Source organism: Trichosurus vulpecula, chromosome 6, assembly GCF_011100635.1.
Source record: "Trichosurus vulpecula isolate mTriVul1 chromosome 6, mTriVul1.pri, whole genome shotgun sequence".
In the NCBI taxonomy this organism is placed as follows: Eukaryota; Metazoa; Chordata; class Mammalia; order Diprotodontia; family Phalangeridae; genus Trichosurus; species Trichosurus vulpecula.
The window spans coordinates 175,659,200-175,677,285 of NC_050578.1; positions in this window are offsets into that span (position 1 = coordinate 175,659,200).

An 18,086-nucleotide genomic window follows, 5' to 3' on the forward strand; every position below is an offset into this window, starting at 1 on the left:
CAACTACCTCCCATAATTTGCTTTCCAAATCTCTATTGTTTGTCCATTTTCTGATGCATATCCCATCCCACCATCCTATCCCACCATTTCCCAACCCACCATGTATCTATCTATCTATCTATCTATCTATCTATCTATCTATCTATCTACCTATCTCTATCTAATAGATATAGATATACATAGATACATGTATATATTATGTAATGATATTGAATAAGACTGATGAATGATTATCATTACAACATAAGTCATAAGGATCTGAAGATACTTTGAAAGATATTAAAAGATCTAAAAGACCCCTAGGAAGGGGTCCCTTCTTTTCATATTGAATTGCGTTTCTTACTCAAACTATACTGACTGCATTACTTGTACTTATTATACTAAGAAGTCAGGCAATCAAATGGCTTATGTTGTTGTTCAGTTGCTTCAGTCATGTCTGACAATTTTTTGCCCTGTTTGAATTTTCCTTAGCAAAGATGGTCATTTCCTTCTCCAGATTATGATACGGATGAGGAAACTGAGGAAACAAAGTTAAATGACTTGTCAAGTGTCACACAGCCAGTAGGTGTCTGAGGCCACATTTGAACACAGAAAGATTGGTCCTTACTCTAGGACTATGCTCTATCCACTAGACCACCTAGGTGCCCTTCATCTGGCTTATAATAGTATTCAAATGGGTAAAACATTTGCCCAGGCTGGATCTTCCCAACTTTCTCCAATACTGAGGATACAGCAATAATAAGTGGAGTTGGTGATTTGATTCTTATTAATATGCCACACATATCTTCCCAGAAAGAGAACTGTCAGACACATTGGTGTGATGAAGGAGTGACTTATGAGGTAAGCTTTCAATATAACTATGTGAAAACAAACATTCTTCTATGAATAAAATCCATTTCCTAAACCTTTCCCCTACTTCCTCTTTCCCAGATCCTCAGTTTTCCATACTTGATATCTGCTTTTGTAGTAGCAAGAATTATTCAGTACTACATTTGAATACTTTCAAATACAGTAGAATTTAATAGGGCTGACATAGTTTTCATGAGACAAGATTCACATACAAATCATAATAAGGCATGAGAGTAGAACTATATTAAGAGAGAAAATGGAAAGAAAAAGTCAGTAAACATTTTTGTGACAAACTTCTTCGCCATCACTAACAATTGGACTTACCACTTTTGTACTTAATAGCACAGCCTTTGATATGCTGTATGAGGAAGAAGAAATGTCACTACTGAAAATCAAAATTCCAGAAACAATTGGCCAGCATCAAGTAAACTTAAAGGGGGTTAATGCTGGAGGCAAGATAATTTTGAAAGTGTTGAAGGGTTCTGTCTGAAGGTATCTGAAGGAAGGAAGGACACTAAGGAGTTGGAATTAAACTAAATTAAGATTAAGATAGCATTACCCGGGGGCGGAGCCAAGATGGCCGCATGAAGGCAGCCTCTTACCGGAGCTCTCTCACAAGGTCTGTCAGATTCCCATAAAAAAGTGAATTTGAGCAGATTTGAGAGAGTCAGAAACCGCGAGCAGTCTGCGTGGGGCAAATTTCCGAGCCGGGAGAGTCTGAAAGGCCGGAGGAACGAACGTGCAGGCGCGGAGAGTGCTCGGTGCGGGGCTGCTCCAGACCAAGGCGGAAGCGGCCGGCCGGGAAATCCACGTGGGAGACGAGCTGGGAGAAAGCTGGGCGCCCGAAACCGGCAGAGATCCCCAGGCTTCCCAACACAGGACGGCAGTCTCTGGGAGCGACGAGAGGCAGCGCAACGCCACCAGCCGCGAAAACACCCAGTCCTGCCGCTTGCAAAACCCAGGAACTCGGCTTCTTGAACTTCCGGAAGACTCAATGGCTAGGTAAGCGGCTCTAACCCCTCCCCCCCCCCACCCAGAGAATTCCTCGGGGGGAAAAAAAAAAAAAAGAGAACTGAAACAGAGGAGAGAGTAGCGGGGCTTCACAGGACAAATACTAGAAGCTCATTAGTCCCAGAGGGGAAGAGTCGGCAGGGGGCCAAGCCAGGAGCCCAGACGTAACCTTGCTCCCCCAGGGGAAGCGCCAGTCATCAGCTCAAACAACAAACGGCTGAGACCATTGCTGAAAAGCAAGTGCTGGAGAGCACCCATAGGGAGTAAGACGCCAGGGAGCCAGACCCCTCCCCCACACCTCAGGAAACTGAAGGTTATAATTTTAGACTCACAACCCCCAGAATAAGAAAGCTGGGACAGAAAGCCCTGAGACTCACAGATAGAAATTCGTTCTAACGCCAGCAAAAGGCAATCCAACATGAAGAAGAACACAAAAAAACCGAGGACAATAGATTCTTTTTATGGAGACAGGCAGGATCAAAATATCGACTTAGAAGAAGATAGCAATGACACGGTAGATACATCAGATACCTCAAAAGCTAATATGATCTGGTCTCCAGCCCAAAAAGCACTGCTGGAAGAGCTAAAAGAGGATTTTAAAAACCAAATTAGGGAGCTAAAAGAAAATATGGAAAAAATGGAAAAAAGGGAGAAAAAATCCACTGACGAAATCAAGTCCCTAAAGAATAAGATTGGCGAAATGGCTATGGAGATTCAGAATCTAGAGAGAGAAAAGGACACCCTGAGAGGTGAAATCAACCAATTGAAAATGGATGCTCAAAAGCAAAATGTAAACACTAACTCATTTAAAATTAGACTTGAGCAAGTGGAAGCTAATGAATCTATGAGGCATCAAGAAGTAATAAAACAAAATGTAAAGAATGAAAAAATAGAAAAAAATGTGAAATATCTGATTGGCAAAACAACTGACCTGGAAAATAGATCCAGGAGAGACAATTTGAGAGTTATTGGTCTACCAGAAATCCACGATGAAAAAAGGAGCCTTGACAGTATCTTCGAAGAAATTATCAAAGACAACTGCCCAGAGATCCTAGAACCAGAGGGCAAAATAGTCATTGAAAGAATTCACCGATCACCCCCTGAAAGAGATCCCAAACTGAAAACACCAAGAAATATTATAGCCAAATTTCAGAGCTATAAACTTAAGGAGAAAATACTGCAAGCAGCCAAAAAGAAGCAATTCAAATATCGTGGAACTACAGTCAGGATCACGCAGGATCTCTCAGCTTCCACATTAAAAGACAGGAGAAATTGGAATATGATATTCCGAAGGGCAAAGGAGCTGGGACTACAACCAAGGATCAACTACCCAGCAAAACTAAGCATAATTTTCCAGGCAAGGCGATGGACATTCAATGAAATAAGGGAATTCCAGACCTTCCTGATGAAAAGGCCAGAACTCAATGGCAAATTTGATCTCCAAATACAAACCTCAAGAGAGACATAAAAAGGTAACCAGGGGGAAAAACCCCACAAACTTCATTAACCAATAAGCTTAGGTTGTTTACATCTTTATGTGGGATTATATCATCTTATGTATGTTTTTTATGTATATATATATATATATATATACATATACATATATAAGTCATTCTTGTGAATGGTACAACTATTGTGACAAATGAAAGGGATATACATAGGTTGTGAATGCCTGTATAAATTGACTGATGTAAAGATATAAAATATAAATAAGAGATATAAAGGGAGGGCTATGAGGGAAGTGGTAAGAAGGTTGTAGAAAAGGGTAAATTACACCAAAGGAAGTGGCAAAAAAACAAATTATAGTAGAGGGAAAGAAGGGAGGGAGAAGAGCAGTATTTGAGCTTTACTGTCATCTGATCTAGTTCAAGAAGGGAATAACATACTCGGATAAGTTTAGAAATCTAACTTGTCCTACGGGAAGTGGGAGGGAAAGGGGGGAAAAAGGGAGGGGGGAGGGCAGAAGGAAGAGGAGAAGTAGCAAGTGGGTAACGGTTAGATAAGGGAGGGGAATAAAGAGGGAGGGTTAACTGAGGAAGCGGCGGTCAAAAGCAAAACTTTGTTGGGGAGGAGAAGGGGAAAGGGAGAAATAAAAGCATAAACAGGGGGAATTAGGATGGAGAAAAAGACACAGATAGAAATCATAACCCTGAACGTGCAGGGGATGAACATTCTCACAAAACAGAAGCAGATAGCAGAATGGATTAAAAACCATAATCCTACAATATGCTGTTTACAAGAAACACATCTGAAACAGGGGGATACACATAGGGTTAAGGTAAAAGGCTGGAGTAAAATATATTGCGCCTCAGCTAAAGTAAAAAAAGCAGGTGTAGCAATCCTAATCTCAGACAAAGCAAAAGTAAAGATAGATCTAATTAGAAGAGATAAGGAAGGACATTATATCCTGCTGAAAGGCACCATAAACAATGAAGCAATATCATTGCTTAACATATATGCACCAAGTGGTAAGGCATACAAATTCTTAGAGGAGAGGTTAAGGGAGTTACAGGAAGAAATAGACAGCAAAACTATAATATTGGGAGACCTCAACCTCCCCCTTTCTGAACTTGATAAATCTAACCTCAAAATAAATAAGAAAAAAGTTAAGGAGGTAAACAGAATTTTAGAAAAGGCACATATGATAGACCTCTGGAGAAAACTGAATGGGGATAAAAAGGAATATACTTTCTTCTCGGCGGTACATGGCACATACTCAAAAATTGACCATGTACTAGGGCATAAAAACCTCACAATCCAGTGCAGAAAAGCAGAAGTAGTCAATGCATCCTTTTCAGATCATGATGCAATAAGAATCATTTTTAATAAAGAACCATGCAAAAATAAGCTAAAAACTAATTGGAAACTAAATAATTTAATTCTAAAGAGTGAGTGGGCCAAAGATCAAATCAGAGAAACAATCAATAATTTCATTCAAGAGAATGACAATAATGAAACAACATACCAAAACTTATGGGATGCAGCAAAAGCAGTTCTTAGGGGAAGTTTTATATCTCTAAATGCCTACATGAATAAAATAGGGAAAGAGGAGATCAATGATCTGGGCATACAGCTGAAAAAGCTAGAAAAAGAGCAAATTGAAAACCCCCAATTAAATACCAAATTAGAAATACTGAAAATCAAAGGAGAGATTAATAAAATTGAAACCAAGAAAACTATTGAATTAATAAATAAAACAAAGAGCTGGTTTTATGAAAAAACCAATAAAATTGACAAACCTTTGGTCAATTTGATTAAAAAAAAGAAAGAAGAAAATCAAATTACCAGTATAAAAAATGAAAAGGGTGAGGTCACCTCTAATGAAGAGGAAATCAAAACAATAATTAGGAATTATTTCGCCCAACTGTATGCCCATAAATTTGACAACCTTAGAGATATGGATGAATATCTACAAAAACATAAACTGCCCAGACTAACAGAGAAGGAAGTGAAATTTCTTAATGACCCCATATCAGAAAAAGAAATTGAGCAGGCCATCAACGAACTCCCTAGGAAAAAATCTCCAGGGCCAGATGGTTTTACATGTGAATTCTATCAAACATTTAAAGAACAACTAATTCCAATACTTTGCAGACTATTTGGGAAAATAGGAGAAGAAGGAGTCCTACCAAATTCTTTTTATGACACAAATATGGTACTAATACCTAAACCAGGTAGAGTTAAAACAGAGAAAGAAAATTATAGACCAATTTCTCTAATGAATATTGATGCAAAAATTTTAAATAAAATATTAGCAAAAAGATTGCAGCAACTCATTACGAGAATAATACACCATGACCAGGTAGGATTTATTCCAGGAATGCAAGGCTGGTTCAATATTAGGAAAACTATTAGCATAATTGACCATATCAACAACAAAACTAGCAAAAACCATATGATCATCTCAATAGACGCAGAAAAAGCCTTTGACAAAGTACAACACCCATTCCTATTAAAAACACTAGAAAGCATAGGAATAAGGGGAACCTTCCTCAAAATTATAAATAGCATCTACCTAAAACCATCAACAAGCATTATTTGTAATGGGGATAAACTAGATGCATTCCCAATAAGATCAGGGGTGAAACAAGGATGTCCATTATCACCCCTATTATTCAATTTGGTTCTAGAAACATTAGCTGTAGCAATAAGAGAAGAAAAAGAAATTGAAGGAATTAGAATAGGAAAAGAAGAAACTAAATTATCACTTTTTGCAGATGATATGATGATTTATCTAGAGAATCCTAGAGAATCAAGTAAAAAACTACTTGAAATAATAAACAACTTTAGCAAAGTTGCAGGATATAAAATAAACCCACATAAATCCTCAGCATTCCTATACATTACTGACAAAGCCCAACAGCAAGAGATAGAAAGAGAAATTCCATTCAAAGTTACTGAAGGCACTATAAAATATTTGGGAGTCTATTTGCCAAGACAAACCCAGGGCCTATATGAACATAACTATGAAACACTCTTCACGCGAATAAAATCAGATCTAAATAAATGGAGAAATATCAGTTGCTCATGGTTAGGCCGAGCTAATATAATAAAAATGACAATTCTACCTAAATTAATCTATCTATTCAGTGCCATACCAATCGAACTACCAAAATTTTTTTTTGCTGAGCTGGACAAAATAATAACAAAATTCATTTGGAAAAACAAGAGGTCTAGAGTATCTAGGATATTAATGAAAAGACATGCTAGGGATGGTGGTTTAGCCACACCAGATATTAAACTGTACTACACAGCAGCAGTCATCAAAACTGCCTGGTACTGGTTAAGAAACAGGGGTGTGGATCAGTGGTATAGGATAGGTACACAAGTAGGTGAAATCAACAAGTTTAGCAATCTACTCTTTGATAAACCCAAAGAAGCCAGTTTCTGGGCTAATAATTCACTATTTCACAAAAACTGTTGGGAAAATTGGAAAATGGTAGGGCAAAAACTGGGCATAGACCAATATCTTACACCATATACCAAAATAAAGTCAAAATGGGTTCATGATTTAGGAGTAAAAGTTGATACTCTAAGTAATTTGGGAAAGCAAGGAATAGTTTACTTATCAGATTTGTGGAAAAGTAAAGAATTCATGACCCAACAAGAGATAGAGAGCATTACAAAATGCAAAATGGATAATTTTGATTATGTCAAATTGAAATGTTTTTGTACAAAAAAAGCCAATGCAACAAGAATTAGGAGGGAAGCAGAAAATTGGGAGAAAATCTTTGCAACTAGTATCTCTGATAAAGGCCTCATATCTAAAATATACAGGGAGCTAAGCCAAATATATAGGAATACAAGCCATTCCCCAATTGAGAAATGGTCAAAAGATATGAACAGGCAGTTTTCAGAGGAAGAAATTAAAGCTATCTACAGGCATATGGAAAAATGCTCTGGATCGCTGCTGATTAGAGAAATGCAAATCAAAACAACTCTTAGATACCACATCTCTCCTGTCAGATTGGCTAAAATAACAAGTCAGGAGAATGATAAATGCTGGAAAGGATGTGGGGAAATTGGAACATTGTTGCATTGCTGGTGGAGTTGCGAGCTGATCCAGCCATTTTGGAGGGCGGTGTGGAACTACGCCCAAAGGGCTATAGAAATGTGCATACCCTTTGACCCAGTAATACCACTTCTAGGGTTGTATCCCAAAGAAATCACGCAAGCGGGAAAAGGACCCATATGTACAAGAATATTTATAGCAGCTCTCTTTGTGGTAGCCAAGAATTGGAAAGCAAAGGGATGCCCATCAATTGGGGAATGGCTGAACAAGCTGTGGTATATGAAGGTGATGGAATACTATTGTGCCATAAGAAATGGGGATGATGCAGACTTCATAACAACCTGGAAAAACCTACACGACATAATGCTGAGTGAGCGGAGCAGAGCCAGGAGAACGTTGTGCACAGCCACAGATATGTGGATTCCGTGAGGACCAACCCTGACATACTGCGCTTCTCTCAGCAACCTAAAGGGGCAAGGACAAATCCAGGGGACTCACGATGGAGAACGCTATCTTCATTCAGAGAAAGAACTGCGAAGTTTGAATACAGACTGAGGCACACTACATGCTCGCCTTTTCTGCTTCTCTTTTGTTTTTGGTTTTGGTTTTTTTTTTTTTGTTGTTGTTGTTTTTTTTTTTTTTTTGGTTCTGTTTCTTCTTTCTCATGATTCATTCCATTGGTCAAAATTCTTCTCCACGACTTGAATAGAGCATAAATTAATTCAATGCGAAGTTATACATGACAGTTATATGAGACTTCATGCCGTCTTGGGGAGGGAGGGGGGAGGGAGGGGAGAAAAACTGGAACTTAAAACTATGTAGAACCGTGTGTGGTAAACTAAAAATAAATAAAGGAAAAAAAAATATGCATAGGCAGCTAGGAAGCACATTATTTGTTATGCTAAACCTGCATATCCACACAGGTGGTGTACAGTGTGTGTCGATTCTAATTACATCTGCTTTAATAAAAGGAAAATAATTCTTAAAAAAAAAAAAAAAAGATAGCATTACCCACAAGGTGATCCACTAAATGTTTGGATTGCATTTGAAATTAATTCAATAAACACATAGAAACTACCTATTATTTACCAGATACAAATTTAGACAGTGCCTGTTCTTAAGGAGTTCACAATCTAATGAGAGAAGATCATTCACAAAAAAGCAGTAAGGTGGTAGGTTTAGTGCTCCACAATACAGCCTTTCCATCAGAGGCAAGAAGAGGGTGAGGCAGTTGAGAAAATGTTAAGTATCCAAGGCTGAGTTTAACATTACGATTATGAGATTTCAAGTCATCAGCTTATTCTAGAAGGAGCATCTTGTTCCAGGAAGTTCCAGCAAAGCAGAGCTTCAGACAGAAAGTAAAGTAAACTAGAAATCTACTTATCCTTCGTCTACTTTTTCTATTACAAAATGTTTGAGAAAAATCTAGGTAGACTTTGAAGTTATCTTGATGTAAGTTTCAGAAGAGAAGAAGAAAGTTTCACAAATGATAAGATTAAAGTTCTAAAATTAATTGAACAGTTCAGGAATGAAAGATTACACTGTGTCCATTATTTGTTGACCTCAAATACCAAAGGTGTTTGCCACCATGATGAATGCTATACTGCAGGGAATTCAAAGAGAAGAAATTTCCCTATAGATAGAGAGGTTATACAAACTCTCCTATTTGAGAATGATTTGTGTTGATTGCTTCAAGCCCTAGAACATTGCAAAGCATTCTAAATGACATCTCTATCCATCCATCCGTCTGTCCATCCATCCATCCATTTGTCTGTCTGTATTCAAAACTTTTAAATTAACCATGCTGGAAAACAGCAATTACAAAAAGTGAAATCCAGACTCTGATATTAGATAGATAAGCCAAAGAGATGATTCATTATTGCAGACATCTTAGACAATTGTTTATGGACAATTATCTGGGACAAAAATTGAATAACAGGCTTGATTACTTTGGGGAAATTATTCAGGGCATTAAATTATCTCAAAGATCTTTCTGCAATAAAGGTTATCTTTTTAATAATTCTATCAGCTACACTTCATGGACACAAATAATGGAATTACACATTTTCCAAAGAAATACATTTGAGGACCACACAATGGAATATGGAGAGGTATAGTGGGGATAAGTAGATTGTAACACATCTACAACCACGACTTGTGCAAGAAAAATGGCATAAAATGTTACTCAGAGAAATTTAGGACAAAAAAAATAAGATGGGGTGGTCATATATTGAGGGCAAAGGAAAACTTATTGAAAGCCCATGTATTTTATTGGTGACAATACAAATCAAGTAAAACAGAAGAACAACATATTTGGTGTAGAATTTATGGAGTCATGGTCAAATGTCACACAGGATGAAAAAAAAAACATTGCTGTGCTGCAATCTGCATCATCTATGAAAGTATACACATCTCTATGACTATAAATATGTTGAAGTATTACCATAAACATATGCCTTGAATATTTTATCTTTCAATCTCTGGAAGTTCTGTTCTAAGGCCCTATTGTCCTGACTTATAATTTACCCAGATGGCTCACTTTCATGCTGACCTAATTTACGCTTCACTTGGTTTCATTTCCTATTCCCTGGTTATTTATTCATCAAACTCCTTACTTCCAAGTAAATATCTTTATCCGCCCCCCTTCACCCCCCCCCCCAGTTCTGAAATTGTGATAAAATCAACTGTTTTTGCTCCTGGAAGCTCCATGTCATCTATTTTCCTCTGAACATTTCCCCACCAAAGAACCCTCCTAGCCACCACTCCCCTATGCAGGTTGCCATACCCCATTAGAACAAAGCTCCTTAAGAATATTGTCTTTGTTTTCGTAGCTTTATTTCTAGTGTTTGGCACAGTGCTAGATATATAATATCCTAATATATCATTTTCATTCATTATTCTTTTTTTCAATTATATTTATCCAGGAATACATTTATTTCTACATTGTCATTATGGACCTCACTAGTGAGTGCAGATGATAATCACCGTGCACTAATTATAGTGGTTACAGAAAGGTCTTTCTGCTCCACCACTAAAAAAAAAAACATTTCTCCCCCTACCCTACTCCTCCAAAAATATGCATTCAACTTCACAATAAAGGTTCTTGTCTTGGACTCAACTAGTTTTTCTTTTTAGTTTGTTTGTTTTGAGCAAAAATATATCCCTGAAACTGATAATATATTGATGTGGAAAGGATTGATAAGATCCATTATGAATGAATTTCTCAGATGATTTTCTGATAATTTTAGAGATAATTGGTTGGGAAGAATAAGAAGATATTTTTTAGCTAGGGGATACTTTGTAGATGAAAATAGAAAGGAACTTTGTAACACTGTGTGTATATATATATATATATATATATATATATATATATAATATATATATATATATATGTATACTAACACCATATATCTATATCTATCTATACACACACACACACACACACACACACACACAGTCCCTAAATTATACTTCAAAATGTTATGTGCGGACAAACTGAGTATATTTCCTTCCCAGTTAGCCAAAGGCTGAAAATCATTGTGATATTATGGTCTATAATAACCATTGCATATTCTGCTAGAATTAGCCTTATAACCAAAAGTTTGCCTTTGGTTAAACTACCAAACATATTAGCCACACATACGTTAAGTGACTGATATTTTAGAACATTTTATTTTAAACAGCTAAAGATTGAAGGTGCTGTGATTTTCTAGAGCCTTGTTTACTCAATATTTGATGTGTTAATTTTACCTCTTTTGAGTAGAAGTAGGGAACACATAAATGTGTGTTTAAGGCTGAAATGTTTTGACAGTGGTTATATATAGGAATAAAGTTGTCAATGAAAGAAAAAAACTGGAAAGTTGGACATGTGAATACATGATAAATCCATTGTCTGTCGGAGATGATGCTACATGCCTTCAATGCCTAAGATAATGTTGATGAGCATGTCACATGGGATCAAAAACTGCAGTAATAAATTTTGTTGGGGGAGATAAGGTGCTATAATTGCATACTATTTTTCATTTAACAGAAATTTATTAAGTCCCTATGATACCCACATGAGTTCTCCATGCTGATGAGATCACAGATATTTAGAACCTCTATTTCTAAGCAAGGGGCCATAACCTGTTTCGGTAAATCATATGCTGTTGAAAAAAAGCCATAGTCCCAGCTCTCAAACTTATTACTTCATTCTACTGAATAATATTGAAGTAACAATTTGCAAGATTGCTGCTGTGGTGGCCTTTAATTTTAAAAAAAAATCACCTTAAAATATTTTCTTTCACTAGAATGTTAACGTGTTGAGGGTATACATTGGCTTTTGTTTTTTTTTAATCTCCAGTATGTCAATTAATATTAATAAAAAACATTTACTAGGCAATGGGTATTTGCTAGGTGCTGTGCTGTGCACTGAAGATACCAAGAAAAAAATTAAAAAAAACCCCTCTATCTCCAAGGTATTTACATGCTACTAGTGGAAGTAACATGCTTACAGACATTGAAAAATAAAATGTTGTTTGTTGTTTATCCTTTGTTTTTGAAGATGAATGATATCATGGGTTGATGTTTTGACTCATGTGAATTGGGTTTAAGTGAGTCAGAATTACACAAAGTCTTCAGCCTTACTCATCATACAGAGTCATCAGAGTTCAATGGCAAGAAAAAATCAGGACAACTATGTCCCAGGACACAATGAATGACCTTGGCATCTTTGATGACTAAGTTCCAAGCATTCCACAGAGACTGCTTCAGTGACCTTCATGGCCTATGGGGAAAAAAATTATCATTTGACCATTCCACAGGGAGAAATCTTCACATATTTGGGGTAGAAACCACAGATTTAAGGCCTGTCTATAACACTCCAACTGATTTAACTCTTCTTTTGAGATGGTCTACTGGGGTGTAGCTGCTACACATGCTATAGCTTCTTGGAGCCACAGACCAGAGTTCAGTGCCAGGTAGACACCATAGGTGGATAGACAGGGATTGGCCCTTACACCATAGGGGCTACTCCTCCTTGAACACACCAAAGGCAGCTAGGTGGTATGCTAGATAGAGCACAGGGCCTGGAATAAGGAATATGATCTAAAATCCAGCTCCAGATACTTATTAGCTGTGTGAACCTGAGCAAACCATTTAATCCTGTTTACCTCAGTTTCCTCATTTGTAAAATGAGCTGAAGGTGGGAATGGCCAACTATTCTGGTATTTTAAAAAATTAAAATGCTGTCATGAAGCCATTTTGAAATTTCAGAATTTATTATGACTTAAAAAAAGGAAAGCAAAGCAATTTAAATGCTACATAGTAATTGGGAAACTATTAGATCTTGAATTTTTGAAGACATAATTTGCCTCAGGTAGGCTTATTTCTGAATTCCACAGTTCTTTCTATGCTCTGATTTAACAATTTGCCATGATTAGGAAAGAAAAAATGAGAGCCTGTATGGTAAGAGGGATTTTAGAATATTTTCAATGAAGAGATTTTTTATTTCTAAACAGAGTACTTATTGTTGGAAGATAATTTAGGGAATATATCAGGACAGTGGATGTATTTATTGAAGGCAATCATATGGTGTTTATATTGATGACACTTCCTACCTGTTCCTAGTCCTTCACTGACAGGATAGATCCATATTAAAAGTACCTGGAAAACTACGACATTGGTACCCAACTCCTATTTAAAAAAAGTTTGTGTTCTTTTAAATCTTACAATGAAACAGACAGGCTTACCTTCTGCTCCATGATTTCGAGGCCCATGGCAAAACTCAGGTATCACAACTAAATAAATATGTATATGTATACATATATATTTATGTATATACATATATATAGGTATATGTATCATTTTCCCCCAATTACATGTTAAAAAAATCAAATTTTAAAAAATGTTTAAGTTTTGAGTTCCAAATTCTATTACTTCCCCCTCTCTGAGATAAGCAATCAGGTATAGGTTATACACATGCAATCATGTAAAACATTTCTATATTAGTCATTTTGTATAAGAAGACTCAAACAAAAAATGAAATAAGAAAGAGAAAAATAGCAAGCTTCAGTCTGTACTCAGAAAATATCAGTTCTTTCTCTGGAGGTAGATAGGATGCTTCATCATTAGTCCTTTGGGATTATCTAGGATCATTGCATTGCTGAGAATAGCTAAATCATTCACAATTCTTCATCATACAATATTATTGTTACTGTGTACAACTCTATTCTGGTTCTGCTCACTTCACTTTGCATCAGTTCGTGCAAGGCTTTCCAAGTTTTTTTTTTTTCCCTGAAATCATCTTGCTTGTCGTTTCTTATAGTACAATAATATTCCATCAAATTTTATATGCCACAGCTTGTTTAACCATTCCCTAATTAATGGGTATCCTGTTGATATCCAATTCTTAGCCACCAAAAATGGCCACTATAAATATTTTTGCACAAATGGGTCCTTCCCCCTCTCTTTTTATATCTTTGGGATATAGACCTACCAGTGATATTGCTGGATCAAAGGGTATGCACACTTATATAGCCCCCTGGGCATGGTTCCAAATTGGCCTCCAGAATGGTTGGTTCAGTTCACAACTCCACCAACAATGCATTAATGCTCCAATTTTTCCACATCTTCTCCAATATTTATACTTTTTCTTTTTTGTCATATTAGGCAATCTGGTAGGTATGAGGTGGTATGTCAGAGTTGTTTTAATTTACTTTTCTTTAATCAATAGTGATCCAGAACATCTTTCATATGACTAGAAAGTTTTGATTTTTTTGTCAGAATGCTACCTATTTATATTTATTGATTGGGGAATGATTTGTATTTCTATAAATTTGACTAAATTCTCTATTTATTTGAGAAGTGAGGCCTTTATTAGAGAGACTGGTTGCAAATTTCCCTCCCCCCAGTTTTCAGTTTTCCTTTTAATTTTGGATGTATTAGTTTTGTTTGTACAAAAAACTTTTTAATCACACACACATATATAGAAATATATATTACATTTTGTAATGCTCTCTATATTTTCTTTGGTCCTAAATTCTTCCCTTATCCATAGATCTGACCAAAAATGATTCCATGCTCTGCTAATTTGCTTATGGTATCAGCCTGTATGTGTAAGTCATATGATCATTTTCAGGTATCACATTTTAAACTTGTTACAACTTTGTCTAATGATAATGACAATACACATTTATAGCTCTTTGAAATGACTCAGACATTATAACTTTCTAATTGGTCTCCCTCCTAAAAATTTCTCCTCTCCCTAATCTATCTTGTACAAAGCTGGCAAAAATAGTCTCTTTTAAAAAGAGACTATTTCGTCACTTTTCTGCTCAAAATTCTTTAGTTGCTCCTTATTGCTTTTGGGTAAAATATAGACTCCTCAGACCAGCCCTTTACAATCTGGGACAGCCTTCTTTTCAAAACTCAATTTGGTACTTCATTAGTTCTTAATAAAGTCTTCATTCCAAGAAAACTGATTTACTTCCTGTCCCCAAAACTCTACACTTCATTTCCCACATTAACAGCTTCTTTACAGGCTACTGTTATTTCCAAAATGGACTCCCCCTTCTCCTTGTAGAATCCTTAGCTTCCTTCAAGATTCAAGTCAGGCATTTTCCTCAGTTATTATCCATACCATTAATGTCCTCGATCTGTCTTTAAATTGTTGTTGTTTTCTTTGTATTTATCAAACATTTACTTGTACATTTCCATGAGTTCTTTGAGGGTGAAGGCATTTCTTTATTTCTATTTGCGAGTCATCCTTAAGTTTTGTCAAATGTGGTGCCCTAGACATAGTAGACACTTCATGAATACTTGTTGAATAAAATTTCATTGAAAACAACAAACTCCAAACTATCATAAAAATTTAGGATAATTCAAAAGCAAAAGCAAATTTCTGCAATTATAAAGCAGTGATAAAATACAAATAATAAAATCATCCCAGAAAGTATAGGCAATTACTCTTCCAGAAAGGTAAAATGCAGTAGGTTATTTCTTACTGGTCACTTTTTTTAGTAAAGGAGATCAGTAGTACCTCAGTCCACATGGTTTCCTAAAGCCTAGTGACAGCATACAGTATGTTTATAAAATGCCACAATGTCTCACCCTAGAATTTACTTAGAAGACCTTTCTATTTTTGACAGTCTCATAGCTGAACTCAGAGAGAAAAAAGTCTTCTAAAATAAATTCAATTAAAATAGGTTTTTTCCCTTAATACTGTATTTTCTATTTTTATGTTACCTATCTATAACTTACAATGAATTCTCATATGAATGAATCAAAAATAATGTTCATGTTTCATAGTTTCCATTTACATTTCTCTACATGAACTAATTATCTTGGGAAGGATGTGGTAATGTCAAGATTTAAAAATAAAATGCTACATGGATGTGCAATTTTAATTTGATGGTAGGTAACAACTTCATGTTATTAAGTTGAGTAAAATAGCAAAATGTTTTATTCAGGCAAAATAACTTTTCATAACTCTAGGCATTCTATCATAAAATGGATAAACTTCAAAAAAAGTGACAAAGCACCAATTAGAAAAGTAACAAAATGATAAAACAGCATAACCACTGTCTATTTAACAATTTGTTTTCAACAAACACGTAAAAATCTGGAGTTCATTCTTCGGTTCGTATGTAGATTATTAAACAATCTAATTAAAAGAATTAGATTTGTTAAGCACTGGATACAATGAAAATTACTGAAATATATTTGCTCCACAAACCTTGGCTTGTAATTAATAGATTCTTAATCTTGAAGGAAAGATTTACTAATAGGAATTAAATATCATAATGGCAATGTTAAATAAGCTCACTCCTGATTGAATATTTTTTGCTGATTCTTATGTAACTACAGAAATAGCTATGTTTGTATCCATATCTGTGAATAGAATTTTTTTTATTAGGCAACCTGGAAGAGAGCCAGAGCTCTAGTGAGAGGATGTAAATTCAAATGTAATCTATGAAATGTATTTCTTGTTTGAATTTGGAGAAGTTTTTTGCTCTTTCTGGACCACTCATTATACATTTATAAAGTTCATATGCTAGAATATATAGCCTCTGAGATCTCTTATAGCTCTAAATATTATTCTAAAAATGAGATTTGTAAACCATAATATATGAAAATATTACATAGGATGATAGTTAATAAAAACAATTTCTCAATTCTCAAAGCTTGACCAATATTCTTATTCAATATTTGCATAAGGTAATAGACTAAATCAAGAGATCAGATTCCAGATGTGGCAGTGTCCCAAAAAATCTAATGTCTTGGGAATAGAATTTTTGTGCTATTTTATTGAATATTTCCCAGGAATAAAAGATGTCAGAATTCCCAAAGCACATGCTAAGGTAGTTTTTTTGCTGCAAATCCTGCTATTAGACTATTTTGAAAGCATGAACAAAAAGAGGAAGCAATATTATTAAATGTTAAATTTAAGGGCATATTGCATGTCTCCTTAGCTTTTTGTTATTTCTTCCATGATGGTCATGTTCTTAGGATTAAAGATATAGAGTTCGAAGTGGCCTTGGAAGTCATGTTGTACAATCCTCTCTCTTTTTACATGAGGCTTGGAGAAATTAAGGGCTTCCCTCTGAGATAGCTTTCACTTATTTGCAGGGAATCTCTGGCTGTTTCCCTTTGGCCAATCGACCTCTCTTGACCTCTCACTTAGGGACACATTTGCAACTCTCAGTGATACAGGAGCAGCTACAAAGTTCAGAGATAAAGCTCCAGCTCACAGGGAATAGCCATTGGTGTAGAGATGGCAACCACCCATCAGAACCTGGAACCTGTTGGGATGGTAGGGCCTACCCTACATTTCCCCTCAGCTTCAGCACAGCCCCAGCAAGAGGTCCACCTCCCCAGTGGGCCTTGCTAAGTGTTTTAGCTTGGACAGACATATATATATATGTGTATATATATATATATATATATATATATATATATATATATATAAAAACAACTTTTTCACATGTTGACAGGATGATCTTTTTAAAACTTAAGCTCTATGTAAAAGTTGGGTAGACTTGGTTATGCTTTAGTTGTCTGTGCAATTAGAACTTATTGCCCTTAAGGAAGGGGACATAGGTGTTCTACCTAAACCTATAACTCAATCCCCAGTACTTTCCAGTGCTGTTCTTTGCCCACATCAGAACATTGATGTTATTTTTCATTTAATATATTTAGTTTTTGGCATTGATTTTCACAAGAGTTTGAATTACATATTTTCTCCCCATTTCTACCCTCACCCCACTCCAAGATGCCATATATTCTGGTTGACCCATTCACCAATCAGCCCTCCCTTCTGTGACCCCACTCCCCTACAATCACCTTTTCCCTTCCTTTCTTGTAGGGCAAGATAAATTTCTATGCCCCATTGCCTGTGTATCTTATTTTCTAGTTGCATGCAAAAACTTGGTTTTTTTTTTGTTTGTTTTTGAATATCTGTTTTTAAAACTTTGAGTTCCAAATTCTCTCCCTTCTTCCCTTCCCACCCACCTTGCCCAACAAGTCAAGCAATTCAACATAGGCCACATGCGTATCATTATGTATAACCCTTCCACAATACTCATGTTGTGAAAGACTAACTACATTTTGCTCCTTCCTAACCTATCCTCCTTTAGCAAATTTTCTCCCTTGACCCTGTCCCCTTTTGAAAGTGTTTGTTTTTGATTACCTCCACCCCCATCTGCCCTCCCTTCTACCATCCCCCCCTTTTTTTCTT